Genomic DNA, 15,302 nt, shown 5'->3' with positions numbered 1-15,302 from the left:
GTTTTCATGAAATGGTAAACAGATGTGATTAATTGTGTACTGCAAATAACAAAATATCTCTTATTAAAATGGAATAATTTGCCTAAATTCAGAAATTTACAAGGATTGTTTCAAAGTGTGAATAAAGAAAGAGTTAACAGATGGGAAAGAGAAATTAGAAGGTTCTAGGTATGGATTTGATAGAAGGAAAAGGTGTTTCTATGTGATTAAGTAAATAAGAGGGTTTAAGCAAGTGATAAAGAAGATCTGTGTATGTTGATTATATATGTAAGTTTTTTGAGCAAGTAATCTTGAAGGAATTAAGGATTATACAACTATGGTTAAACAACAACTGTTATTTTGCAATATTGTAATATATTATTTCTTTAAGAGCTAAACTTGATTAATATAAAAACATCAGTAGTAATTGTGGTACTATTACTCTTCTTTGTATATTAAATGTGTTCATATTTTCCAGATATAAAAGTTATTAAGATAGAAGCTTTTAAAAAACATTATATTAATCTGGTGTTCTCCAAAAGGTTGCATGGTAATTTTAGGCTTATAAAAATAACATATTGGAGGTTTATTATATCATTTAATGTTCTATAACTGGACCTGTTATCAATAAGATTAATATAAAGTTCTATACATGAGTGCAATTTAAATGTAATATCATATTGTGTTAGCTAGTATTCATGTGACATCAAGCAACAATATATGTACACTTTATAAAATGATATTTAGAAACAAAGATCAGCTTCAATACTAGAACACTTTACCTAAGATTTATAAAGAGCCCTGCCTTACCTGAGATAAGGGTGTGCCTCCCATCTTACTACATGTCAGAATGACTCCAAAGTAGGCCAGACTTCAGCTAAAGCCCAGTACTCTTAATTTAAGGTGAAACTGACTTTGTTGGATATTTATGATCAAGAACTCAAAGTTAAATTAAAATGGCCAAGAAAACCAATATTTGGCTCTGGCCCTCTGTGTCAATCTGAATCTAGGGAACAGGGAACTTCTCTAAAGAGCTTTGCAACTCTGAGCCACATAACCTCCTGATCAGGGAGATTAATAAGACCACTGGAGAATGAAAAGCCAATCAGTGCACTTGGTGTGAATAAGAGGGTCATTGGAGACAGGAGACATCCCTGATGCTCCCAAGGGAAGCCACATGGTCAAGCAAGACCTGAACCCATCCTAGCGCAAATGGCACTAACAGATCTAAGAAGCTGTTCTCAAGTTCCCCCACGAGTGACCCCTATGGGAACTCGGCTGACTCTTAACAATAGATAGAAACAAAGTCAATTTTGACCAGCTTGATCTTAAACACCTACCAAAAACAGTTAAGCCAAAACACAGTCATTCCTGGGAGTAATGAAGGACAAGAACAGCTAGAAAAGAGGAGACATCAAGTAGGCCAACAGGTTCCATGGTGAATGTTCAGTCAAGTATGGCCTTGGCTTCTCCCCCTCGCAGGACCCCTATCAGTCCTCTTTATGTTTCTCCTAATAGGACCATGTCTATTAAATTGCCTACAAAAGTTCCTTCAAGACCAGATACATGAATTCACCAACCAGTCAGTCAATCAACTACTTCTTTAAGACTACCAGCCCCTGATGCCCAAGACGGAGACCTAGGACTCATGACCAACTCCTGTGGCTCCAGAGACTCTGCCCCCACCTAAAACCCTCCCTAATCCCTTTTCCAGATTTTACAACCTCTCTTTCACTTCCCAGGAATTAGAACTACTCTCCACAGGTCCACTCTGCTTGTTCTGTCTGCTCTATAGCATCCCCACAAGGAAGCATCAAACCTAAACTCCCCACACATCAGATGAGGAGCCACTAGCCAGGCGAAGACTGGTAGATCAACTTCACTCACATGCCTAGGCACAAAAAGCTTTGCTACCTACTTACATTGGTTGATACTTTTTCAGGTTGGATAGAAGCCTTCCATACATCCAGGGAAATTGCTGAAACCATTGCCTCCATCCTCATTGAGGGGATCATTCCCAGGTTTGAACTTCCTGCCTCCATCTAGTCAGACAACAGTCCAGGCTTCACTTCTCAAGTTGTTCAACAGTCTCCAAAGGCCTCAACATCACTTGGAGGCTCCACATTCCCCACCAATCCTTGGGTAAGGTTGATAGGACTAACAGTATTCTCAAGGCTCATCTCACTAAACTTGCTATTGAACTCAGGCTCTTCTGGCCCAATCTCCTGCCATTGGCCCTTACCTGAATTCAGGCAGCCTCTAGAGCCCCCTCAGGCCTTTGCTCCTTTGAGCTACTCTAAGGGTGCCTTTTCTTAACCACCCAAAGCTTTCCAATCACTCCCCCTCCCCTTGTGTCCTACCTGCCCTATCTCACACTCCTACACAAACTCCTAAGGGAACATGCAGACCGGTGACTTCCTGCGCCATCATTGCCTCAATCCCAGCACAACCACAAACTGAATTGGACCCTCTTCAACTGGGTGACTTAGTCTTACTTCAGAAACTGCATTCTCAATCATTGGAACCTCGCTGGACAGGACCCCATACAGTCACACTTACTACCCCATTGTGACCAAGCTTTTGGGCCACTCCCCCTGGTACCATGTCTCCCACCTTAAAAAGGCACCTGTTCCAAATGTCCAGTCCTGGACTTCCACCACACCCACCAAACTCAAAATTTCTTGCCAACCCTCTTTTTTTAAAAAAAAAAAAAAAAAAGAGAGAGTGAGAGAGAGAGGGGGACAGAGAGAGAGAGAATTTTAATATTTATTTATTTTTTCTTAGTTCTCGGCGACACAACATCTTCGTTTGTATGTGGTGCTGAGGCTCGAACCCGGGAACCCGGGCCGCACGCACGCTAGGCGAGCGCGCTACCACTTGAGCCACATCCCCAGCCCTACCCTCTTCTTCTTTTACTAATCATTATTCTCTCTCAAGTTTTTATCTCAAACCACAGATGCAGCTTCTACATCCAATTGACATGGCACCAGGATGACACCATCCACTCTCAATTTATGGGTCAAGGCAATTGCCCTTCCACTGGCTGCAATCAGGCTGTCACCCTTAACATTACTGGATTCAACCAAGCCACTTCCAATACTTCCTAGAGTCCCTGCTATAGGACCAGTGGCTGACACCAAGAATCTCCTTTATCCAGGACTGGTTTGATGCCATCGACGACTTGTGGCTTCAAGGAACTTTTATGGACTTTACCCCTACCGAAGTTGTTGTCTATAGCCACTGGAGTTATTTCTGGCCGCCCTGATATTCTCAGACCTGTGCCCCGAACATTCCACCACTTTCCCCTCTAGGTTCCACACTGCCCACCGTTAAGCAGGAAGTAGCTAGAGGACTTTACGCCGTCCCCCATGTTACTTAGAAAAACAAAAGGAAAGGAATGTTAGGTGCAGGACAGGCTGAATAAGGTGTCTGCAGGACATGTCAAGCAAAGTTTGCTGCAGGATGACCTGGTCACTCAAACCCTCTGGTTCTTTATCACCTGTTTGCTTCAAGCTTAAATGCTCAAGCCCCCATTCAAGGCTGAACGCTTTACCCCACTGCTCAAGGCCGAACACTCAACCCCCTGCTCAAGGCTGAACACTTAACCCCCCTGTGCCAACAAGGCAGCTTGCAGACCCAGAGACCTCATTAGAATTTGGCTATAAAAACTCCCTCCTGCGGGGCTCCTCTCTCTTGCTCTCTCTCTCTCTCTCTTGCTCTTGCTCTCTACCTCTCCATCTCTCCTCTTCTCTTCTCTTTCCTCTCCCCCCTCTTTCTCTCTCTCTCTCTCTCTCTCTCTCTCTCTCTCTCTCTCTCTCTCTCTCTCTCTCCTCTTTTGCACTGCTGCAATAAAGCTCTCTTGGTGGCTCCAAGTGTTGTGGTCACTTTCCTTTCAGCTTTGACTTGCAGGGTATGGATCTGACGGGAGAGAGTCCACATGTGGACAGCTTAGAGACCTCTTGTCTATGATTGCAGGATCTCACCTTACTTAGGTCTTTGCTTTCCTTCATCAGATATTTGTATTTTTCCTAACATAGGTCCTATACATATTCTGTCAAATTTACACCCAAGTATTTCTCTATTTTTCTGTGCCAAGGAAAAGGTTTTTTTGATGTTGTTACTGTTTGTTTGTTTGTTTTTAAATAAAATCAGGAAGCCTAGAAATTTCAAAGCAAAGTGCAGGAAGGGTGTGAAGAGGCACACGTCAGGTATAGTTCAAATTCAAAGTAGCACAAGCGTGACTTGTCTGTTAAAAGGCTTAAAGAAGCCTCAGAGCTCCTAGGAAAACACACATGTGGAAACATGCTGTGTCACCGGGCTACCCTGCAGGGAGGTGGTGACGTCCCTCAGAGCAGAGTGTATCCGGTTGCCTGGGCCCCTGTCCATGCCACAGCCAGTATGGTACCAATTAGGGCTGGAGGAGAGGGAGGTACCAGCTGGCCACACGTGTTCCCTGGTCAAGAAGCTGCCCAGAGAAACTGAGGCTGAGACAGCCCCTGCTCCAGTAAAATGCTGGCTCTCAGTCAGCCTGGGAGAGGATAGACTGCCCCTGCTCTGGTGAGGTGCAGGCTCTCGGTCAGCCCAGGAGAGGCCAAATGTATCCTGAGAAAGGAAACTGGCTGGCGAGAAGCTGTTTGGGGTCCAGCCTGGAGGGCAAAAGTCTCAGAACCCAGAAGAGCAATGAGGCAGACTGCTACCTGGAGAAATGAAGAAGAATTGGGGTGGTGGATGCTGAGAGTCAAGGAAGATGGGTGAAGCTGAGGGTGGGTGTGGCAGAGCATCTGCCTGGGCAGACACTGGTGCTTGGGATTCCAAGGCCTTTAGGGTGCTAACACACAAACTGACCCGTCATCTCTTCCTGTGCCATTGCTTCCTGTCTCATGTGAAACCAGAACTTGGTGGAAAGAGGTTGGAGTCATCCATGTCTGTTTTCATCATCTTATCTATAGCTATGTCTCCTGCGTCTACATCATCTATGTCACCTCATCTACATCATCTATGTCCACCTCATCTGCATCATATGTGTCTACCTCATCTGCATCATCTGTGTCCAGCTCATCTACTTCATCTATGTCCATCTCATACATCATCTATGTCCACCTCATCTGCATCATCTATGTCCACCTATTCTACATCATCTATGTCCACCTCGTCTACATCATCTATGTCTACCTCATCTGCATCATCTATGTCTATCTCATCTACATTATCTATGTTACCTCATCTACATCATCTATGTCACCTCATCTACATCTTCTATGTCCACCACATCTACATCATCTATGTCTACCTACCTACAACATCTATGTCCACCTCGTCTACATCATCTATGTCCACCTCACCTACATCTTCAATATCTACATCTGTCTTCGTCATCTACATCAGGGCTGAATCTTGCAGCCCCTTCTGTGTGGCCCTCTGGTGTCTGGTGGCAGCAGGACCTGAAGAGTCCTTGGCAAGCTATCTAAACTCTGAGAACCTGCTGCCCCATGCTCCTGTGAACATGCAGAAGAGGTGAGGTGGGAATGCCCCGTTAGTGCTTTGGGCTGGATGCTTTTCCCACATAACATCAAAGGTCCGGTGGATGGATCTCCTTAGGCCTACAAAACCACGCTGGCCTAAGACAACTAGCGTGGGGGAGGCTGTCTGTTACCTGGAGAGGTGAAGGGCACTCATACCCTGGAGCACGTCCAAAGAGAGCAGGAAGACCTCCTTCCTCCCTTCCACTGTGCCGGCTCTGTCCTATGTGGCTTAACTGCTGCTCTCAGCCTCCCACTGGGGCTCCCTTAAGGACTGGGAGCTTCTGAGACTCAGGCGGGGCGCCAGCAGGTTCCCACTGAAGGGCCAGAGCCTGACTTTACTGGGATCTGGGCTCTGATTTGCAGAGCCAGCTCCTGTGCACACAGGAGGGCCAGATTTCCTCTGGATAAAGCCCGCATGGGTGGCTTCCAATACAACGGCTGGGTGGGCAGGAGCTACCTGACACAGAAGTGCTGCCTGTCTCTGCTGCGGGAGGCAGGCCGGGGGACACTGGTGTGTTGACTTGAGACAGGTGTGTGTGGGGGCTTGCGTGGCTGTGTGGGCGTAGCTCTGTGGACGTGGCTCTATGTGGCTCTCTGGGCAAGGCTCTATATGGGCGTGACTTTGTGCGGGTGTGGCTGTGCAGGCTTGGCTCTGTGGGCATGGGCTCCCTGTTGTGTGACTCCATGTAGCTGAGCCCCATAGGCGTGGCTTTGTGTGGGTGTGGCCTGTGGCGTGACTTTTGTGGGTGTGGCTTGCAGGTTTGTCTCTGTGGGCATTGCTCCATGTGGGTGTGGCTCTATGGGCGTGGCTTTGTTTGGGCCCGGTTCTATGGGCGTGGCCGTTCTGAGCTCCCCGTGTGTGGCTGTTCTCTGCCTGTCTTCCAGCTGGCTGATTATTCAGTAGTAAATCTGCCTTCTGTCCCCACTGCCTCTATGGAGAGGACTTTAGGTGGGGAGAGAGGCTCCTCACAAACCTTCCAGCTCCAGGCCGGGGTCGCCTTGGGCTTGTTGCTACCCTCAACCTCTCGAGAAATCAGCCCTCGTGTAGAGGCCGCAAGCCATGAAGTGCGGCACGGGCCACCTGAGGACTTGGTCCTGGGGTGAGTTCCCAGAGCTCCGCGTCCTGCCCGCCCTGCAGTGGAGAGTGGCGGATGCTGGCTGATCACAGGAGGGAACTGAGCCAGGACTTCAGGAGGGTGCCCCAGGTATCACAGTGGCCAGACCCCGCCCCATCTTCTGAAAGTCTCCCAGGAGGACCCACCAGGCTGAGTGTGACACTGTGGAAGACGTCACGGGGTGTCCGCAGACCCATGGGAGAGTCCGACCCGGCAGGTGTGTCCCCGCACAGCAGCACAGCCACCATAATGCCCACATGCACACCACCCCTCCCAGGGCAGGGCACCAGGGGCTGCTTGTCTCTCACACGATGCCCAGGGAGACTCTTGGAGGCTCGTGTTATTACCCCACTTCATAAAGAAGGAACCAGGGCCCAGGGGGATGCTTGCCTGAGGCCACAGAGGCTCTGGGAGGGACTGTGGGGGACACAAAGCTCCCACAGCTCCTTCCTTCATTTCCTGACCCCTGTCCCCTGCAGCACCAGGCCTCAGGGAAGCTGGGGGCAGAGGTGGTGCCTGGGGGTTCCTCAGCCAAGTCCTGGGCTGGGGCGAGGTGGGGACACTAGCAGTGGGACAGGCAGGTCACAGGTCAATGATGATCTCACTTCCTAAGGACCACCAAGCACATCTCCTTTCCTGGGAGCTTGGTATTCATTGCTTCTCCCTGGTTCCAGAGTCCTGCTGCCAGTTCCCAGCCCAGCTGCCCTTGGACCCACCATAGGGAGAGGATGCATGAGGGATGCTGCCCTGTCCAGGGCATAACCTCTTGAGGAGGGCGGGGCACCTGAAAATAACAGCAGCCAGCATGGCTGGAGTCATGAGGGGCACCATGCCTGTGGCTCTTCCACAATGCCCCAGAGCCAGGCATCAGGAGCCCGTGAGTAGATGGCCATGATGATCCCATTCCACCCATGGCATCCTCAGGCTTCAGACCCTGCAGCTGACCACAGCTCCCGGACCCTGGGCCAGGGCCATTGCTGCTGGAGACAGGGAGCTGATGCTTCACCTGGCCATGTGAAACACTGTCCCTGGGAAAATGGATGGAGGGAGCCATGACACAGGTCTGCAACCCCCTGGGGTTCCTGAGCCCGTCCAGCTGCCCCCGGAGTAACAGAAGTACCTGTGCAGATCAGTAATGCAAAGCTGGGCACTAACTGCTTTCATTTTCTGAGATAATAAAATGACAGCAATGGCCAAATCCAGGATCTTAGCAGACGTTTACTTTGAGACTCAAAATGTCAGTTTTTAGGAGGTTTTGTCAATGAGCAGCTCCCATAAACCAATGCTGAAAAGAAGAGACAGATCAGAGGCTCAGGGAACCATTCCAGAGTGACTTTTAACTTTATCATTATCTAAATTGATGTAGTTTGACCCAGTTTAGCTTTGCTTCAAGGTCAGAAGCAGTGTGGTCTTACGACTAAGTCTCTAACTATCTAGGGAGCAGAGGCTCAGAAAATTGCTAGTGGGCATAAAACATGGCCTAGTCCTTCCGTTAGCTGGAGAAGGCAGCAAGGACAGAGGATCCTCTTTAACAGTGAGATAGAGAAGCAACCTCACGGACTACTCACCCTGAGCACTCACGATCATCAGAGGCTGAGCACAGGACACACCTGCTCTACTGAATGCAGCAAGAGCTCTGCCAGGTTAGGGTTCTGCTCCTCTGCTTTCCCAGGAGGGTCAGAAGTGACAAGGCCTCCAGCTAGAAACGGGCTCCATTTCCTCAGCCCTCACAGCTCTCTGCTCTGAAAGAAGACAGGATTCTCAGCTCACCTTAGCTACTGTTTTCAAAATGGGTCTTTGAAGCTTGAGAAACACCCTGACCACCCAGGGGCAGGTCTGGATGGGGCACTTGGCAGATTCCAGCTATCCTGTGTGTCTGTGATGGCCACCCTCATCCAGATGAAGACCCACAGGCCCTGCTGCCCTGTCCAGCACCCAACTGCCCTGGACCCCATGGCTCCGCCCGTTCTCTGAGGTGAACTGCTTGCACAAAGTCAGGACAGTGATCCTCCCTGGATGACAGCAGTCCTCACTTGAAAAGAGAGCTGAGCTACAAGGGAAGAGGCACTTCTGTGCTCATGGAGCCTCTTAGGAGCAGAGCCAGAGCCCCAACCCAGCCTGAACGTCAGGGAAACCTCAGGGGAGGCCTGTGAATGGAGTTTGTGTATTGGGTAGGATATTCTAGGCTGAGGGTGAGGACTGTCACCTGGGACTGCAAGGTCAAGTACAGATGCTCCTGGCTGAGGCCTCCCTTCCCTCCCATGAGGCAATACGGTTGAAGCTGCAGGCGCCCGGCAGTACCCGGGGTTGCCCCAGCCCCTGTGGTGCCTGCAGGGAAGACCCATAGTTTCTCAATGACAAGAACTGCCAGGGTGAAGTCCATCTGCATAGAGTTTGCAAATTGTATCATTGAACATAAAATTGTAGAAAGTGCCCATTTTAATCCCAATAATTATAAACTCAATTAGAAATACGATAATTGGAAACCCAATATCAGTAGCCCACAGAGTAATTACACATCTGTTCCCGTGGCTCTGGTGCCAGGGTAGCTTCGCCACTCACCTCCCCAATGCCCTGTGGCATGCTGGCTGATTCTATGGAGGTTACTACTAGACTCAATGTTGTTAGGCCTCACTTTTTTCAAAATTAATTTGGATTCTGAAAAAGGATATTGGCACTGGGCACAGAGGCACATACCTATAATCCTGGAGGCAGAAGGATCATGTTCAAGGCTACCCTGGGCCAGACCCTGACTCTAAATAAGATAAATGGGCTGGGGTGCAGCTCAGGGTGGAGCACATGCCCTGCATACTCAAGGCCCTGGGATCCACCCCAGGACCACCGTCATCATCATATTAAAAAAAAAAAAAAACTGGCAAAGTTGAACATGTCCTGAGGGTGTGCAAGCAGCTGTTGCTGACCTCCACGTCTCAGTGCTCCTCCAGGGTCTGCCAGCCCCCTGGAAACATGCACCCAGCCCCTACCACGTGGCTGTGACTTCAGCCCTCGGCCTCTGGGTCACTGGGGGGCTCAGAATCATGAACCTGCCTGGCAACTGGGAGCAGATAGAGGTCCAGATATGGGCTTCTATGTTCCACCCTCATCTCAAGAGCAGTGGCTGCTAGTGAGAAGGACCCAAGGCAGCTTGGAAGCCAGAGGTCCAACTGTCAAAATAAAACATGATGTGACAGACCTCAAACAGGAAAATGTAAGTTCATGAGACATAAAAAAATAGCTGGGTGGGCTGGCGATTGGCTCAAGAGGTAGCCTGGAATGCGTGCGGCCCGGGTTCGATCCTCAGCACCACATACAAACAAAGATGTTGTGTCTGCCGAAAACTAAAAAATAAAATATTAAAAAAAAAATAGCTGGGTGCAGTGGACATGCCTGTCATCCCAGAAATTCAGGAAGCTGAGGTAGGAGGATCACAAGTGTGAGACCAGCCTTAAAAACTTAGCAAGGCCCTGTCTCCAATTTAAAAAAAAAATTTTAAATTTGTTTTAATTAGTTATACATGATGGTAGAATGCATTAATGCACTTTGATATACATAGATGGGATATATGATTTCTCATTTTTCTGAGTGTACATGTTACAGAATCACATTGGTCAGTCACATATATACATACAGTAACAACTTCTGTCTCATTCTACATCCCCTCCTCTTCCCTCCCATCACTTCCCTCTACCTAATCTAAGGTAATGCTATTCTTCCTTAGTGCCCCAGGCCTCATTGTGAACTAGCATCTGCTTGTTAGAGAAAACATTCAGCCTTTGTTTTTTTGGGATTGGTTTACTTCGTTTAGCATAAGGAAAAAGGGGCTGGAGGTGTGGCTCGGTGATTAAGTGCCCCTAGGGTCCACCCACAGAATAAATTTGAAAAGACCAATTTGGGCAATGTTGGGTGTGTGGGAGACCTTGCCTTTTGGTTTTATTCCCCCCATGGAGTTTCTCCCCACTGAAGTTAAGAACATCCCATAATCCCTTACCCCTCCCTGTCCTCTCCGAAGGCCACCAAGCCAAAGGGCGCCAAAGTCAAAAGTTTTCTCAGCCAGTCCCTGCGGGACAGAGTCACCCTGCCAATCAGCACCCGCCATGTTGCCAAAGCAACCCTCCTTAAGCTAAAGCTTGTGGGGTCCTGCTGCTGCTGCTGCTCTCTGCCTCTCCTTTTCTTCCCCTTCGGGCAGGCCCCCCACCAATAAAATCTCTTGGTTAAATTTCCGTCTCACCCGCCTTTCAGGTAAGGAATGTGTAAAAGTAACTTGAAGAATACCTAGGCATTTTGAAAGGGAAAAGCGTAACCCTAAAGTGGAGCTGGCAGGCCACCCCAGTCCAGTGATCAAAGCCATCACCAGTTACAGGACAATGGAAATCCCAGGTGTCTTCCTGGAGGCAGCAAGGTCAGGGTGTTGCAGCTCTGCTGCCTGCTGCCACAGGGTAGCACCTGGAAGCAGCAGGCAAACCCAAACCCATGAGCCTCCGGACACGGCCAGCTACGCTCTCTGGGACACCCAGCTCACAGCTGGGCACTCCAGCCCTACAGAGTATGGGTCTGGGGCACGTAGGCTGAGGACAAGAACACCTTTATGGGTGGGAAACACGCAGAAGCCCCTGGGGCACCCAGCTCTCAAGTGGTTCAGAAGAGACTTGTTACCTCACATTTTCATGTTTTCAAAAGGAAAGGTCAATAACATGGAGAAGAGACCAGACTGACCCAGAGTGTGTAAATCTCTTTCGGTCTCTCGAGTTTTCCCTGCATAGCGCGGCGTAGCTGTGTTCCAGGGCTCCAGTGTTCTTACTAGATCCAGTCTTTATAAGTGTCTTGTGACATTTTGAGCAGAATTTGTAAAACTTCAGGGCTAGCCAGGAGACGATGCGTGTACTGATGGGGTCTCCCTGTCGGCCCAGCAAGGCTGTGGCACCACTGACCTCTAACCTAGCTACTTGGAGGCCTATGACAGGTAAGAGTCAGCTGCAAAAGTGACTCACATCACAATAAAAGAACTTGTAGAGTTAAGTCGGGGAAATCCCAGGGGCCTCCCTGGAGGCAGTTAAGTCAGATGCTGTCTAGCTTAGCAAGCAGATCTCAGAATACACCAGCCAAGCCCAACTACAGATTGTGAGGCTGAGCTGCCATGTTCTGAGGTCACTATGCTCCATGCTGAGCTAGGAAAGCAGCTCTTGGTCCAGAAACCATGGATGCCGGATGTTGTTGGGCACAAAGGTCTTCCCTTTATCCAGCTTGGTTTGATTTTGTAACCAAAGTCCAATAACGAGCACATCTCCCACTTGGTATTGGCAGCCCCTTCCTGGCACCTAGGTGTTCTGAAGGGCAAGCAGAGGCTCCCCACTGCCCTAGGGGAAGTGTGGGTGGTGTCCTGGCCATGGAGCCCTGGATGAGCATGCTAGCCGAGGGGCTCCACCACAGGCTGGGCACCTGTGACCCGCTTGTGCTCCCAGCAGGTGACCTGCCCCTTTTTGTTAGCGGCGATTAGTGGCGAGCCAGTCTCAGGGATGCCACTCACCAAGCTGCAGATGCTTCACCGACCAGCCTGGAGAGAAGCCCCTGCTGACCCCTCAATCCATGGACTTCAGGTCCCTGGCACAGTACAGAGGGAAATTGCCACAGGCAGCTCAGCAGAGAGGTCCTTCCCTGCCCCAAGGCACCTTCGAGGAGGGAAACTGTCTTTATAGCAAGAATTCCTGTGGGGGCTTTGAGCAGGGCTGGGGCAGCTCTCACGGTTTTAACCTGTTAAGCTCAAATTCGGGACCCCCAAAGACCACTAGAGACCCAAGATCGATGTCAGCAGCAAAGAGGTGTTTATTGCGAGCTAGCTCGGTCCTCCGAGCGCACACACAGCAACTGGTGACACTGAGAGGCCCTGAGCCCAGGGTTTGCAGCATTTTTATACGTTCTTTGGAGAAGGCAGGGACTTCACATACATCATAGCAAATCATCACACACCGCGGGAAAATCAAATAACAACTCTAAAACATGATTGGCACATTCACTGGCGGGAACAAGTTGGGTAGGGGTGATTGGTCAGTACAAAAGGCGTATTCGTTTGAACTGATTGGTTTAAGCCAAGAGGGGTGTATGTGCTGAACTACATGGTTTCCCAATATTTGTTATCGACCACCATAAACTACTGGGAGGGTCATCTGGCATCCCAGGTATTTTCCTGACTCATGCTGATTGGTGGCTGCTAGGGGGCTGCTATGGGTCCCCACCTAGCCTGACTGAATCAGGGACACCTGGCACAGCAGATCTCTCTGTTATTTGTAGATAAATAACTTAGCAGGGTGGGAATGTGCCTAGGAGTGCTCTGTGGGTTTTTCCAAGGACAAAGGCCATGTCCCTTCCTTGGACAGGCTTTGCTCTGAGATAGAGGCTGGTTTTTCAAAACCAAAAGCTTCCACAGGCCCATCAGCAAATCCCCCAGCTCCAGCCCCTGGCCCAGTTTCCACCCCTGCTGCCCAGCCCTTCACTAGTAGGAGCCCAGATTCTCCTGGCTCCGCCACCTCTCAGAGCTTGCGTGAGGCAGCTGCAAACTGCGGGAGTTCCCCCAGCCCTGCACAGGTTGCAGGAGGGCTCCCTGCCCTGGCCTCCCATGAGGGCTCCGTCCCTCCTGTTTACTGTGAAGCCAGTGTGCAGGATGGACCCCACACAGGGGTGGCCTCGCCTGATGTGATAGACCCCACACAGGGGCGGACCTGTGCACTGACCTGCTGCACTGACTCTCCGTTTCCATCTTCCAGGAAGCTGTAATGCTGACTCACATGAAGCCTTGACATGGTAGGTGTGGGTCAGACACTGACCACAACGGGGGACAATCTTGAAGCCCATGTCCGGGACATCTTTAAGGGTCCTGACGTCTGCCCAAGGCACCTCAACCTTATTGGCCTGCACTGTGGTCCCAACAGGTCCCTCCGTGGCCATGCTGGGACCTGGCCATGCAGTGGTGTAGGCAGGTGGCCTTGGGGATGTGTGTGGGTGGGGAGGGCTCTGCCCCCATGCAGGATGTAGTGTTTCATAAAGAGCTTACCCCCTTCAGCCTCAGAACTGGGGGATGCAGTTCATTTCTTTGCAGGCCCAGTGTCCAGCATTTTGCTCTAGCAGTGCAGATGGACCAGGCAGCAAGCTGATTACGCCACACTCAGCTCCACTGGAGGGTAGGTGGATGCCCTGAACCTCTCTCTCGTGTCCTCGCTCCAGGTCCACCATGAAGTCACTGTGCCGGATTCCAGTTGAGTCTGCTGTGGATCATACCTCCACTCATGTCTGCCCTCTTGGGGAGCAGATCAGATCACAGAAAGGGCTGGGGTCCTCTGCTGTGGTGGTCTCTGCCTCCTCCAGAGCAGCTGAGCTGCCGGTCGGTTTGGGAGCTTGTTTTGTGAACCTGGAAGGAGCCTTCAAACATTGGCTTTGCCTTTGGAAACACTAATGTCTAAGGGAAGCTGTGGAACCATTGATGATGAGTTAAATGCATTTTCAAAGCTGTGGGTTGCTGAGCTGGGCATGGCAGACACACCTGTAATCCCAGCAACATGGGAGGCTGAGGCAGGATGATACAAGCTTGAGGCCAGCTTCAGCAACTTAGTGAGTCTCTGTCTCAAAATAAAAAAGAAAAAGGGTTGGGGATGTAGCTCAGTAGTAGAACACTCCCAGGTTTAATCCTCACCATCAAAACCAAATCAAACCAAAAAATCCTCTATTTTTCCACTTTGGAAACAAATCCTAGGACTTAATGGTGAAAAACAACCTGCCATAGCTCTCTTTGTAAACAATGTCTTCCTGAGTGAGGTTTGAAGTATAGCCCAGGGGTGTGGAAGGCAGATCTAGAAGCCTCTGTCTAATCTCAAGACATCCTTCCAAATTCTGCTCTACTGTGGATCATTTATGGTGGGCATCCTAATTCAGGGCAGTGGTGTCTTTAATTCACATGTAAATGGATGTGTATGCACGTGGGTGGTGTGTCCCAAAGGCTTCAGGAAGAGAGGCACAGTAGACCCATAGAGGCCACCACAAGGTGACGGGTCCTCAAGCCTCCCTGCTGTCCACCTGTCAGGGCTCTGTGTGCTGAAGGCAGCGCAGCCTCCCTGCCACAGGCTCTGGAATCCCTGGCTGGCCTTCATTTGACGCCCCGGGGCAGGCTGGGGCTCCTCTGTCTGCTGGTGAGGACAGCCTTCCCCGGGGATGAGGCTTGAGGAATGACCCTGGCTTCAGCCAAGGTTGCTGTCACAGCAGCCAGCGGTGACAGTTACCACTCAATCGCCCGGGCACCAAGGTGGCCTTGGAGCAGTGATCTGCAGAGCCACGTTAGCCTTTTGGAGTGGGCTCAGCTCTTCTGCAGAAGGACCCGGCCAGGGCTCCTTCAAAGCTCCTTCTGAGCCCTTGGGGTCCTCCTTAGGGAAAAACTTCCAGTGAAGACAAAGGGGAGGCAGAGATCTCACAAGAGGGGGGACTTGGTGAGTTTGTCAACGAATAGTAGCTTGCGGTAGGAGTCACATGATGAATATTCTTTATTTGATCAATTTTAGATTCTAAATGAAGCCGGCCTCTTATGTCTAAAAATAACACAAATAGCAACAATACAAAAGGCATGATGTGGCCAGTGACTGTAATCAACTTCTCCCTGCTCTGCTCAGCCAGGAGCTGAACCAGGTCTGGACGACTCTGAGGTGCA

At 50.0% G+C, this 15,302-nt stretch overlaps 1 long non-coding RNA gene across 1 annotated transcript; it reads left to right on the top strand.

Annotated features, from left to right (window-relative positions):
• The first annotated feature begins 655 nt into the window (after positions 1-655).
• On the top strand, positions 656-3,851 carry LOC144367286 (uncharacterized). Its single transcript, XR_013426606.1, has 2 exons — positions 656-2,121; positions 2,917-3,851. It is a non-coding gene; the product is annotated as an uncharacterized LOC144367286 (long non-coding RNA).
• The last annotated feature ends 11,451 nt before the right edge of the window (positions 3,852-15,302 follow it).

The sequence above is a fragment of the Ictidomys tridecemlineatus genome, chromosome 10 (genome assembly GCF_052094955.1).
Source record: "Ictidomys tridecemlineatus isolate mIctTri1 chromosome 10, mIctTri1.hap1, whole genome shotgun sequence".
Taxonomy (NCBI): Eukaryota; Metazoa; Chordata; class Mammalia; order Rodentia; family Sciuridae; genus Ictidomys; species Ictidomys tridecemlineatus.
Note: the sequence above shows the minus strand (reverse complement) of the source record. Positions and strands in the feature narration are given on the sequence as shown.